Below are 14,481 nucleotides of genomic sequence, written 5' to 3'. Positions count from 1 at the left end.
GACAAGAGGCCTGGGGCAGGTGATGGGACAGGGGGCTTGCCATGGGCGGGGGCAGAAAATAGGGAAGCGAACTAGAGGGAGAGCAGGGAGATCTTTGGATGAAGTGCCATCCCTGTTGTCACGGGGGCCTGTGAGATTTCCATGCTTTTATATCCGCCCAGGTGCATCAGAGTGCCCTTCTGTGATGTTACCACCATGCCACGGCCAATCAGGCAGGCTCTCGGTGTGGCCGGATTCAGGTGGCCAATCACCATGCAGCTTAGGTGGCCAATGTCAGACGGCTTTCTCTGTGACTCTCCTGACATCGTTGCCTAGAAACCATGTTTAAATGGAAAACAGAGAAGGTGGGGGCAAGATGGTGGAAGAGTAGGGTCCCCAAGTCACCTATCCCTACCCAATTACCTACATAACTTTTATATCATCTTGAAAACCTAGGAATTTGGCCTGAGATTTAAAGAGAGAACAGCTGTAATGCTACAGTGAGAGAAGAGTTCACGCTTCTATGAAATACAACTTCTTTTTGGCTACTCTGCACTGAGCAAAATGACTAGTAGGAAAAATTTTCCTCAAAAGAAAGAATCAGAAACAGCCCTCTCTCCCAAAGACTTACAAAATTTGTATTACAACTCAGTGTTAGAAAGCCGATTCACAAGCATAATTATAAAGCTACTGGTGGATCCAGAAAAAAACCCTAAAGGATTCAAGATACTTCATGACTGCAGAATTTAGATCTAATCAGGCGAAAATTAAAAATCAATTAAATGAGATGCAATCCAAACTAGAGGTCAGAACGATGAGAGTTAACGTGGTAGAACAAGTGAGTGACATAGAAGACAAGTTGAAATCAAGGAGGGAAACTGAGGAAACAAAGAGAAAAATGACTAAAAGATCATGAGGATAGGCTAATGGAAATAAATGACAGCCTCAGAAGGAAAATCTACGTTTACCTGGGGTCCCCAGGGTGCCGAAGGGACAGAGTCACAGAATATGTAGTTGAACAAATCATAGCTGAAAACTTCCCTAATTTGTGGTGGGAAACAGGCATTCAGATCAGGAAATGGATAGACCCCGCCCCCTCCGAAATCAATAAAAACCACTCTAACCTGGACATTTAATAGTGAAACTTGCAAATTCCAAAGATAAAGAGAAAATCCTTAAAGAAGCAAGAGAAAAGTAATCTTTAAATTTTATGGGGAGAAGGATTAGCATAATAGCAGACCCTTCCACAGAGACCTGGCAGGCCAGAGAGGGCTGGCAGGATATAGTCAGGGTCTTAAATGAGAAGAACATGCAGCCAAGAATACTTTATCCAGCAAGGCTCTCATTCATAATAGAAGGAGAGATAAAGAGTTTCGAAGATAGGCAGAAACTGAAAGAATATGTGATTATTATGAAGCCAGCTCTGCAACAAATACTAAGGGGGATTCTGTAATAGAGGAAGTCCAAGGGAACAATCCACAAAAACAGGGACTGAATAGGTATCATGATGACACTGAATACATAGCTTTCAATAGTAACTGGACGTGAATGGGCTTAATGACCCCAGCAAAAGGTGCAGCTACTGATTCAGACTGGATAAGAAAGCAAAACCCATCTCTTTGCTGTGTACAAGAGACTCATTTTAGACATAAGGACACCTACAGCCTGAAAATAAAAGGTTGGAAAACAATGTACCATTCCAAAGGTCCTCCTAAGGAAGCAGGGGTAGCCATCCTTAGATCAGATAAACTGAAGTTTACCCCAAAGACTGTAGTAAGTGATGATGAGGGACACTATATCATACTTAAAGGATCTATCCAACAAGAAGACCTAACAGTCATCAATATTTATGCCCCGAATTTATGCCCACAATGTGGGAGATGCCAAGTATATCAATCAATTGATAACCAAAGTTAAGGCCTACTTAGGTAATAATACACTTATACTTGGTGCCTTGAATGAAGCGCTTTCTACAGTCAACAGGTTTTCTAAACACAACATCTCTAAAAACAAGAGTTTTAAATGGTACACTAGACCAGATGGATTTCACAGATATTTACAGATCTTTCCATCCAAACACAATTGAATACACATTCTTCTCAAGTGCACATGGATCTTTCTCCAGAGTAGACCACATACTGGGGCAAAAAACAAAACTTAACTTATACCAAAAGATCGGGATCATCCCCTACATATTTTCACACCATAATGCTTTGAAATTAGAAGTAAATCACAACAAGAAGTTTGGAAGGATTTCAAACATATAGAGCTTAAGGACCATCCTGTTAAAAGATGAAAGCGTAAAGCAGGACATTAGAGAAGAATGAAAACATTCATGGAAACCAACAAGAATAAAGATACAACCATTAAAAATCTTTGGGATACAACAAAAGCAGTCCTGAGGGGGAAATTCATCACAATATGAGCATACATCCAAAAACTGGAAAGAACTCAAATACAAAAGCGAACATTGCAACTAAAGGAGCTGGAGAGAAAAACAGCAAATAGATCCTACACACAGCAGAAGAAGAGAGTTAATAAAGATTCGGGCAGAACTCAATGAAAGAGAGACCAGAAGAAATGTGGAACGGATGAACAAATCCAGGACTTGGTTTTTTGAAAGAATTAATAACGTAGGTAAATCATTAGGCAGCCTTATTAAAAAGAAGAGGTAAAGGACTCAAATTAATAAAATAATGAATGATAAATGAGAGAACACCGACACTAAAAAATACAAATGATTTTTAAAGCTTATTATGAGCAGCTATATGCCAATAAATTAGGCAATCGTGGAGAAATGGACACATTTCTGGAAAACCACAAACTACCAAAACTGGAACAGGAAGAAATAGAAAACTGATTGGCCGATAACCAAGGAAGAAATTGAAGCAGTCCTCAAATCCTACCAAGGACACAAAATCCAGGGCAAGATGGCTTCCCAGGGGAATTCTATCAAACATTTAAAGAAGAAGCCATAACTCTTCTACTAAAGCTGTTCTGAAAGATAAAATGAGATGTAGCACTTGAAAACTCCTTCTATGAGGCCAACATCACTTAAATTCCAAAACCAGACAAAGACCCCACCAAAAAGGAGAATTACAGACCAATATCCCTCATGAACATGGATGTAAAAATTCTCAACAAGATTCTAGCCAGTAGGATCCAACAGAGTGTTCCCTTTCACTATTTTTTCTATTCCCCAAATGAAAGAGACCATATAATATTTGTCCTTCTCCGATTGACTTATTCACTCGGCATAACACCCTCCAGTTCCATCCACATCGAAGGAAATGGTGGGCATTTGTCGTTTCTAATGGCTGAGTAATATTCCATTGTATACATAAACCACATCTTCATTATCCGTTTATCTTTCGATGGACACCGAGGGTCCTTCCACAGTTTGGCTATTGTGGACATTGCTGCTAGAAACATCGGGGTGCAGGTGTCCTGGCATTTCATTGCATCTGTATCTTTGGGGTAAATCCCCAGCACTGCAATTGCTGGGTCGTAGGGCAGATCTATTTTTAACTTTTTGAGGAACCTCCACACAGTTTTCCAGAGTGGCTGCACCAGTTCACATTCCCTCCAACAGTGCATGAGGGTTCCCCTTTCTCCACATCCCTTCCAAAATTTGTGGTTTCCTGCCCATTTAATTTTCCCCATTCTCACTGGTGTGAGGTGGTATCTCATGGTGGTTTTGATTTGTATTTCCCTCATGGCCAGGGATGCGGAGCATTTTCTCATGTGCTTCTTGGTCATGTCTATGTCTTCCTCTGTGAGATTTCTGTTCATGTCTTTTTCCCATTTCCTGTTTGGATTGTTTGTTTCTTTGCTGTTGAGTTGAATAAGTTCTTTATAGATCTTGGATACTTGCCCTTTCTCTGATACATCATTTTCAAATATCTCCCATTCTGTAGGTTCTCTTTTAGTTTTGTTGACCGTATCTTTTGCTGTGGAAAAGCTTCCTATCTTGATGAATTTCCAATAGACCATTTTTGTTTTTCTTTCTCTTGCCTTCATGGATGTATCTTGCAAGAAGTTACTGTGGCCAAATTCAAAAAGGGTGTTGCCTGTGTTCTCCTATAGGATATTGATGGAATCTTGTCTCACATTTAGATCTTTCATCCATTTGAGTTTCTCTTTGTGTATGGTGCAAGAGAGTGGTCTAGTTTCATTCTTCTACATGTGGATGTCCAATTTTCCCAGCACCATTTATTGAAGAGACTGTTTTTTCCAGTGTAGAATTTTTCCTCCTTTATCGAATATTAGTTGACCGTAAAGTTGAGGGTCCACTTCTGGATTCCCTATTCTGTTCCATTGATCTATGTGTCTGTTTTTGGGCCAGTACCACACTGTCTTGATGACCACAGCTTTTTAGTATATTTCCACACAAATCTTAAAATAATTAGTTCCAACTCTCTGAAGAAAGTCCATGGTATTTTGATAGGGATCCAGTGTCTGGGTGACTCATATGCCCGGGGGCACGAGGGTTAACAGGGCTCCCAGTCTGAAGGATCCTGGTAGGTGCTCTATTCCAGGGACTGAATTTCTCCATGTCCTGCTGTGTTGGAGGGTTTGTGGTGTATGGGCACCTGGTCAGTCACGGATCTGGAGCATCCATTTCCCACTACTGACCTGGGGCAGGCAGCTCATGGTCTGAGGGCCCGTGTTCCAATGACCCCCACCGTGTCCAGTGATGTGGTGACTCCTTGTCCCAGGACTTACTTGTTTCATACAATCCCTTCTCTTCCGGGTGCCTGGAGGCACTACAAACACTGTACACATGGGGGTGGAGTGGAGGTTTAGGGCATTCGTGTGCCCTATACTGAACTGGGTTGGAGAGCTCCAGAGAAGCAGTGAGTGCCCTGGGTTCCCTCAGGACGGGGACTCACAGCTTTCCTGTGTTGAGCCCCGGGTTGACCCCACGGGTGTTGGAGAAGCATTTCTCCTCTGCTTGAGTATCCATGGTACCGATTCCCAGTGTCCTGCTCCCACAGTCCACATGGGAATATGTCTGTCAGCAGCCAGGCCAACCTCTCAGTGGAAATGGGAGCAGGAGTCGCCTGCTGTGGGTTCGTGGATTCTCAGGACCACAGAGGGGAATGAATGGATGTGCAAACATGCAGGTGGAGCCCAAAGTCTTGGCGAAAGGACTGGGGCAGGAGGGGAGTCTGGGGGCTTGCCATGGGCATGGGCAGAAAACAGGGCAGACAACCTGAGGGAGAGCTGGGAGATCTGTGGCTGCAGTGCCATCTCTGTCATCACGGGCACCTGTGCGGTTGTCATGCTTTTATATCAACCCAGGTGCATCAGAGTGCCCCTCTGTGATGTCACCGCCAGGCCCCGGCCAATCATGCATGCTCTCGGAGGGGCCTGGTTCAGGTGGCCAATCACCATGCAGCTCAGGTGGCCAATGTCAGATGGCTTTCTCATTGACCCTCCTGATATCCTTGCCTAGAGACAATTTTAAACGGAAAACAGAGTAGGAGGGGGCAAGATGGTGGAAGAGTAGGGTCCCCAAGTCACCTATCCCCACTAAATTACCTAAATAAGTTTCAAATCCTCCTGAAAACCTACGAATTCGGCCTGAGATTTAAAGAGAGAACAGCTGGAATGCTACAGTGAGAAGAGTTCATGCTTCTATCACGGTAGGAAGAGGGGGCAGGGGAAGAAATAAAGAAACAAAAGGCATCCAAGTGGGACGGGCCCCGCAAGGACCCAGGTTAAGGCCACGGTGAGAGTCCCCGGGACAGGAAAGCCCCATCCTGGAGAAGCAGGGGTTTCACCAATCTTCCCGGGAGTTGGAGCAGGATCCCAGGAGGGGCAGGGATGCCTTCAGCCTCCCTGGGACACTAACAGAGCACCAGCGCCCCAGGGAGAGTGCACCCCACACCGCGGCCAAGCTCCCTAGAGGGCTGCTGCATGCATCCAGCGGCCGGAGCAGCTTGGAGGCGGCTCAGGCAGCGGCTCACAGGGGGCTGCACGGCCCTGAGAACTGCTCAGAATGCGCTCGGGCAGAGGCTCCACATGGAGGGGGCTGTGCGGCCTGGGAGCACAGTGCGCCTGGGACTCAGCCCAAGATCCGGCGCTCCCCCGGGACAGGCAGAAGCCAGGAAGGCGCAGGACAGCAAGGACATTCTTGCCGCCAGGTGGCCCCGAGCTGTGCAGATCAGTGGCACCTGCCCCCAGAGCATCCAGGCTTCTGCAGACTGAGAGCTCCATAGCTACTGCGGGAGCTGACTCCAGGGCTCCAGACCTAGACACCTCTACTGTTGGTGTTCCTCCTGGGGCCTCACAGGATAAACAAACCCCACTGAGCCTCACAGTGGCCTCAAGGGATAAAGAGGTTAAACATCTTTCATTGAGCCCTGCACCAGGGAGGGGGCTGAGCAGCTCCTCCAAGTGCTAAAATGGGAAAATCAGCACAGCAGGCCTCTCCCACAGAAGACCAGCTAGAAAGACAGGGGAAAAACAAATTATTGACCAAGAAACCCTGGAAAGTTCCAGGAGAAGCTGAGGGATTTATAGTATAGAAAATGAGAGGTAACTCCCCCCTTGTTTTTTGTTTTTTAATTTCGGTTTCCTTCCCCCCCCCCCCTATTTTTTCTATTATTCTATTCTCTTTTTTCCTTCTTTCCTTTTTTGTTTTATTTAGGCCATTTATTCCTTCATTTTTTTAAATAATAAATTTATTTTTGATTGGTGTAAAATTTGCAAACATACAGAATAACACCCAGTGCTCATCCCGTCAAGTGCCCCCGTCAATGCCCGTCACCCATTCACCCCCACCCCCCACCCCCCTCGCCCTCCTCCCCTTCCACCACCCCTAGTTTGTTTCCCAGAGTTAGGAGTCTTTATGTTCTGTCTCCCTTTCTGATATTTCCCACACATTTCTTCTCCCTTCCCTTCTATTCCCTTTCACTATTATTTATATTCCCCAAATGAATGAGACCATATAATGTCTGTCCTTCTCTGATTGACTTACTTCACTCAGCATAATACCCTCCAGTTCCAACCACGTGGAAGCAAATGGTGGGTATTTGTCATTTCTAATGGCTGAGGAATATTCCATTGTATACATAAACCACATCTTCTTTATCCATTCCTCTTTCAATGGACACTGAGGCTCCTTCCACAGTTTGGCTGTTGTGGACTTTGCTGCTACAAATATCGGTGTACAGGTGTCTCAGCATTTCATTGCATCTGTATCTTTGGGGTAAAACCCCAGCAGTGCAATTGCTGGGTCGTAGGGCAGGTCTATTTTTAACTCTTTGAGGAACCTCCACACAGTTTTCCAGAGTGGCTGCACCAGTTCACATTCCCACCAACAGTGTAAGAGGGTTCCCTTTTCTCCGCATCCTCTCCAACATTTGTGGCTTCCTGCCTTGTTAATTTTCCCCATTCTCACTGGTGTGAGGTGGTATCTCATCGTGGTTTTGATTTGTAATTCCCTGATGGCCAGGGATGCAGAGCATTTTCTCATGTGCCTGTTGGCCATGTCTATGTGTTCCTCTGTGAGATTTCTCTTCATGTCTTTCGCCCATTTCATTATCGGATAGTTTGTTTCTTTGCTGTTGAGTTTAAGAAGTTCTTGATAGATCTTGGAAACTAGCCCTTTATCTGATACGTCATTTGCAAAAATCTCCCATTCTGTAGGTTGTCTTTGAGTTTTGTTGACTGTATCCTTTGCTGTGCAAAAGCTTCTTATCTTGATGAAGTCCCAATAATTCATTTTTGCTTTTGTTTCTTTTGCCTTCGTGGATGTATCTTGCAAGAAGTTACTGTGGCCGAGTTCAAAAAGGGTGTTGCCTGTGTTCTCCTCTAGGATTTTGATGGAATCTTGTCTCACATTTAGATCTTTCATCCATTTTGAGTTTATCTTTGTGTATGGTGCAAGAGAGTGGACTAGTTTCATTCTTCTTATGTGGATGTCCAATTTTCCCAGCTCCATTTATTGAAGAGCCTGTCTTTTTCAGTGGGTAGTCTTTTCTCCTTTATCAAATATTAGTTGACCGTAAAGTTGAGGGTCCACTTCTGGATTCTCTATTCTTTCCATTGATCGGGTTTTTTTGCCCGCCCCTTTTTTTCTTTTATTCTATTCTCTTTTTTTCCCTTTTCTTTTTTTTAATTCTTTTTTCTTCTTTGTTTTTCTTTTCTCCTTTCTCTTCTCTGTTTTTCTCCTTTTCCCAATACAACTAGTTTTTGGCCATTTTGCACTGAGTAAAATGACTAGAAGGAAAAACTCACCTCAGAAACAGAATCAGAAACAGCTCTCTCTCCCACAGATTTACAAAATTTGAATTACAATTCAATGTCAGAAAGCCAATTCAGAAGCACAATTATAAAGCTACTGGTGGCTCTTGAAAGATGCATGAAGGATTCAAGAGACTCCATGACTGCAGAATTTAGATCTAATCAGGCTGAAATTAAAAATCAATGAAACGAGTGAGTGACATAGAAGATAAGTTGATGGGAAGGAGGGAAACTGCGGAAAAAAGAGAAAATGAAAAAAGATCATGAGGATAGGTTAAGGCAAAAAATAGCAGCCTCAGAAACAAAAATTTACATTTACCTGGTGTTACTGAGGGTACCAAAAGGGACAGAGGTCTAGAATACGTATTTGAAGAAATCATAGCTGCAAACTTTCCTAAATTGGGGAGGGAAACAGGCATTCAGATACAGGAAATAGATAGTTCCCACCCAATATCAATGATCTATATTCTGCAGGCATGAAGTCTCTTGCATCCTTCATGCTTTTTTCCAGAGCCACCAGTAGCTTTATTTTTGTGCTTCTGCATTGGCATTCTGACATCGAAGTGTTACCCAATTTCTGTAATTCTGTGGGAGAGAGGACTGTTTCTGATCGTTTCTTTGGGGTGAGTTTTTCCTTCAAGGGACTTTGCTCAGTGCATGGTGGCTAAAAACAAATTGTACTGGTAAAGGAAGGAAAAAAAGAAAAAAGAAATATTTCAAAATTAAAAAAAAAATAACAAGGAGGGATAGCCTCTGATTCTATATAGTGTAAGTCCCTCGACTTCCCCTGGAGCTTTCCAGTGCTGCTTGGTCAAGAACTTGCTCTTCCTGTTTCCTTCCAGGTGATCTTCTGGGGGAGGGGCCTTCTTTTCTGATTGTCAGGTGTGTGCCCCGGGGGAGCTGCCCCGTCCCCTGCCAGGGGCACGGCTACCTAGGAGCTGTTTATACTGTGAGACCCATGTTCCCTGGTGGCCCGGCTCTGTCCCAGGCACACTGTGACCTAGGGAGGAACAACAACACTGGTGGCGGCCAGCTCTTCAGCCCTAGAGTCAGCTCCTGCAGTAACTCCTGAAGACCCCAGTCCATGGGAGCCTGGATCCTGCGGGTGTGGGGGGCACTGACCTGCACAGCTCGGGGGTGCCCGGTGGCAGGAGTGTCCTCGCTGTCCTGTGTCCTCCCGGCCCCCGCATATCCCAAGGGCATCACTGGATCCTTGCTGTGTCCCCCAGCCCTGGGATCCGGGGCCTGCGCCTTGGAATCGCTCTCCTGTGGCCGCCCATTCCCCTCCTAGCCAATCCTCTGCCGTAGCCGCCTCCTGAGATGTTCCCGGGGCCCGCTGGGTGCCCGCTCCAGCGCTTTTCGGAGCTCTGTCCACGGTCTGTGGAGCTCTCCCCATTTCCTATGTTTGTGACCCCGGGAACCTGGAGGGCTCCCCTGCCCCTCCTTGGATCCTGCCTGAGTTCCCTGTGAGTGCCTTTCCATCCGGGAAGGTTGGTCAAGTTCCTGATTCTCCTGGTCTGGGCTTTCCCGTCCTGGAGTCTCTCCTGCCTGGTCTCACCTGGCTCCTCGTGGAGGCTCTCCCCCACTGGAGTCTACTTATTTATTTTTCCATGTTCCTACCTTGAGAGAAGCGCAAACTCTTGTCACTTTAGCCTTCCAGCTATTCTCTCTTTAAATCAGAGGGCGAATTTGTCGGGTTTCAGGATGATTTGAAAGTTATCTAGGTAAGTTGATGAGGACAGGTGATTTCCAAATCCTACTCTTCCCCCATCTTGCCGACAGCCTTGTCTCTCATTATTTTGACTTTGTTTTCCCATTGAATTTACACAAATATTTTATTCTTACTTTTACTTTTTAAAAATTTGAATTCAATCACCCATTAGAAACGACAAATACCTATCATTTGCTTCAACGTGGTTGTAACTGGAGGGTATTATGCCTAGTGAAATAGGTCAATCAGATAAGGACAAACATATGATCTCCTTCATTTGGGGAATATAAAACATAGTGAAAGGGAATAAAGCGGAAATGAGATAAAAATCAGTCAGAAAAATCATAAAGGGAAACAGAACATGAGAGACTCCAAACTCTGGGAAACGAAATAGGGGTAGTAGAAAGGGAGGTGGGCGTGGGGTGGGGGTCACTGGGTGATGGGCACTGAGAAGGGCACTTGATGGGATAAGCACTGGGTATTATTCTATATGTTGGCAAATTGAACACCAATAAAAAATAAATTTAAGAAAAATTAAAAATAAAAGATTCAGCTGTAGTGCCATCTAGGTGGCAATTCCTTACAGGGTAGGACAAGGTTCTCCAGAGGGCAGATATATTCCAAGTCAGCTTCTAATGTATGACGTCGTTTCTCCCATAGCTCACATTCACAGGTGCAGGAATAGAGGACTAAAACTGGAAGTGGTATTACTCACTATAACCTGTCACGATCTACTTGCAAAATGTTTACTTTCTTTCCCACGATTTATTATTCTGGTGGCCTAGAGGTCTCAGGTTCAAAGAGAGACACAAAAACAATCCCACTGATCTGGAAATTGAAACTGGTGCCTGGGCACTTTGACCTCTGCAGGCCCCTGAATCAATAGGCAAGGAAAGACGTTACTATGCTGGTGGGTGATTAATCCCAAATATCTGGTAGAAATTGGATTAACTCCATAATGGAGGTTAAGAAGAGCATGTGTGAAAATTATAGGATCACTAAAGACATCTTTTAATATTACCTTTATGTTTTCATTTTCATTTCCTTCCATGTATTTTTTAATTTACACTTCAATTTCCTGAGTAACCCATTCATTATGAACAGTAGGATATTCTTTAACCCCCATTCATTAGTGGCATTTCCAATTTTTTTTCTTGTGGTTGACCTTAAGTTTCATGTCATTGTGGTTGGAAAATATGCATTTTATAGTCTTCATCTTTTTGTACTTGTTAAGGTCTGATTTGTGACCTGGTATGTGATCTATGCTGGAAAATGTTTCATATGCACTCAAAAAGCCTGTGTATTCTTCTGTTTTAGGATGAAATGTTCTGAATATGTTTGTTAAGTTAGAAAAGAAAGAAAAGAAAAGAAAAGAAAAGAAAAGAAAAGAAAAGAAAAGAAAAGAAAAGAAAAGAAAAGAAAAGAAAAGAAAAGAAAAGAAGTGACAAAGACTACATGCTTCAATGTGGATGGAACGGGAGGGTATAATGCTGAGGGAAAATAGTCAATCGGAGAAGGGCAATGATTATGTGGTCTCATTCATTTGGGATAATAAAAAATAGTGAAAGGGAATAAAGTGAAATGGAGAGAAAATGAATGAAAATATCAGTTGAGGATGACAGAATATGAGATACTCCTATATCTTGGAAACGAACGAGGGGTACTGGAAATGGAGTTGCCTGGCTCGTTGGAGTGACTGGATGATGTGCGCTGAGGGGGGCACTTGACGTGATGAGCCATGGTTGATAATGCTATATGTTGGCAAATTGAACTCTTCTCATTTAGGTCCCAAAATATATCGTGCCAGCCATTTCTGGCCATCCAGTTCACTGTGGAGAGGTCTGCTGTTAACCTACTACTTCTTCCCATAAAATTTAGGGATCCCTTGTATCTTGCTGCTTTGAGGATCTTCTCTTTAACTTTGGAATTTGGAAGTTTCACCACGAAATACCAGGGTGTTGAATGGTTTTTATTGTTTTTAGGGAGGTTTTTATTGTTTTAGGAATCTGCATGCCTGATTCCTTCCCCATGTTAGGGAAGTTCTCAGCTATGATTTCTTCAAATACACTTTCTGTTCCTCTGTTCCTTTCGGCATCCTCTGGAACCCCCCTTAAACGTGGATTTTTCCTTCTTAGGCTGTCATTTATTTCCCTTAACCTTTCCTCATGGTCTTTTGTTTTTCTCTCTTTTCCTCTGCTTCCTCCCTTGCCATCAACCTGTCTTCTATGTCACTCACTCATTCTTCCAGCTCCTTAACCCTCGTCATTAGGACTTCTAGTTTGGATTGCATCTCATTCAATTGATTTTTAATTTCTGCCTGATTAGATCTAAATTCTGCAGTCATGAAGTCTCTTGAGTCTTTTACACTTTTTTTCTAGAGCCACCAGTAGCTTTATAATAGTGCTTCTGAACTGACTTTCTGACATTGAATTGTAATCCAAATTTTGTAACTCTGTGGGAGCGAGGACTGTTTCTGGTTCTTTCTTTTGAGGTGAGGTTTTCCTTTTAGTCATTTTGCTCAGTGCAGAGTTGTCAAAAACAATTTCTATTGGGGAAAGGAGAAAAAGAGATAAAAGAAGGAAAGAAAAAGAAAAAAACTAAAAAAAACCTTAAAAAAGAAGAGAAAAAAGTCAAAAAGAAGAAGAAAAAAGAAAAAGAAAAAAACGGGGAAGGAGCAAACAGAAATCAAAAAACAAAAAACAAAAAAAAAAAAATAAGGGGGAGTACACTCTGATTCTGTATACTGTAAATTCCTCGACTTCCCCTGGAACTTTCCAGCGCTGGTTGGTCAATAATTTGTTTTTTCCCTGTCCATCTAGCTAGTCTTCTGGGGGAGGGGCCTGCTGTTCTGATTTTCAGGTGTTAGCACTTGAGGGAGCTGCTCAGCCCCCTGCCTGTTTCAGGGCTCAGTGAAAGATGTTGAAGCTGTTTATATGGTGAGGCCACTGTGAGGCTCAGTGGGGGTTGTTTACCCCGTGAGGCCCCAGGAGGAACAACCCCAGTGGCTGCAGCAGCTCTGGAGCCCTGGAGTCAGCCCCCGCAGGAACTCCGGAGCTCTCCGTCTGCAGGGCCTGGAGGCTCCAGGGCGGGGCCGCTGATCTGCTCAGCTCGGGGCAGGAGCGTCCTTGCTGTCCTGGGCCCTCCCGGCCTCTGCCTGTCCCGGGGGGAGGCTGGATCCTGGGCTGTGCCCGGCGCCCTGTGCTCCTGGGACTGCGCTGTTGGATTCGCGCTCCCGCCCCGCAGCCCCCTCCGCGGAGCCGCCCCCGAGCCCCCCCGAGCTGCTCCCGCCCTGCAGCCCCCTCTGCGGAGCCGCCTCTGAGCCCCCCACCAGCTGCTCCCGCCCCGCAGCCCCCTCCGCGGAGCCGCCGCCCGAGCCCCTCCAAGCTGCTCCGGGTCCCGCCGTGCGCGCTGCAGCCCTTAGGGAGCTCGGCGCACGCTGCCCGGGGCGCAGGTGTCTGTTAGTGTCCCAGGGAGGCTGAGGGCATCCCCGCCCCTCCTGGGGTCCTGCTCCAACTCCCGGGAAGATTGATGAAACCCCTGCTTCTCCAGGATGGGGCTTTCCTGTCCTTGGGACGCTCGCCGTGGCCCTAGCCCAGCTCCTCGCGGGGCCCCTCCCACTTGGATGCCTTTTGTTTCTTTATTTCTTCCCCTGCCCCCTCTTCCTACCGTGATAGAAGCATGAACTCTTCTCACTGTAGCATTCCAGCTTTTCTCTCTTTAAATCTCAGGCTGAATTTGTAGTTTTTCAGGAGGATTTAAAAGTTATTTAGGTAATTTTGTGGGGACAGGTGACTTGGGGACCCTAGGCTTCTGTCATCTTGTCCCCTCCTACTCTGTTTTCCGTTTAAAATTGTCTCTAGGGAACGATATCAGGAGGGTCAAGGAGAAAGCCATCTGACATTGGCCACCTGAGCAGCATGGTGATTGGCCACCTGAACCAGGCCCCTCCGGGAGCGTGGGTGATTGGCCGCGCATGGCGGTGACATCACAGAGGGGCACTCTGATGCACCTGGGTTGATATAAAAGCATGACAACCGCGCAGGTGCCCGTGACAACAGAGATGGAACTTCAGCCACAGATCTTCCTGCTCTCCCTCAGCTTGTCTGCCCTGCTTTCTGCCCATGCCCATGGCAAGCCCCGGGACCACCCTCCTGCCCTAGTCCTTTCGCCAAGACTTTGGGCTCCACCTGCATGTTTGCACATCCATTCATCCCCTCATTGTGGGTTTGTTTTGATTTGTATTTTCCTGATAATGAATGAAGGGGAGCATTATTTCTTGTGTTTGTTGGCCACGTGTAGGTCTTCTTTGGAGAAATGTCTGTTCATGTCTTATGCCCATTTCATCACTTGATTACTTGTTTTCGGTGTTGAGTTCCATACGTTCTTTGTAGATCTTTGATACTAGCCTTTTATCTATTCTGTCATTTGCAAATGCCTTCTCCCGTTTTGTAGGTTGTTTCTTAGTTTTATGGACTGCTACCTTTGCTTTTTATCTTCATGGCATCCCAATAGTTTAGTTTTGCTTTTGTTTCCCTTGC

The 14,481-nt window shown here is 45.1% G+C and overlaps 1 long non-coding RNA gene across 1 annotated transcript; it reads right to left on the bottom strand.

Moving 5' to 3' along the window:
• Nucleotides 1-12,050: 12,050 nt before the first annotated feature.
• On the bottom strand, nucleotides 12,051-14,273 carry LOC144288404 (uncharacterized). The gene is made up of 2 exons (XR_013356322.1): nucleotides 13,610-14,273; nucleotides 12,051-12,488 (listed from the first exon to the last, which is right to left on the bottom strand). It is a non-coding gene; the product is annotated as an uncharacterized LOC144288404 (long non-coding RNA).
• Nucleotides 14,274-14,481: the final 208 nt, after the last annotated feature.

The sequence above is a fragment of the Canis aureus genome, chromosome 18, assembly GCF_053574225.1.
Source record: "Canis aureus isolate CA01 chromosome 18, VMU_Caureus_v.1.0, whole genome shotgun sequence".
Taxonomy (NCBI): domain Eukaryota; kingdom Metazoa; phylum Chordata; class Mammalia; order Carnivora; family Canidae; genus Canis; species Canis aureus.
Note: the sequence above shows the minus strand (reverse complement) of the source record. Positions and strands in the feature narration are given on the sequence as shown.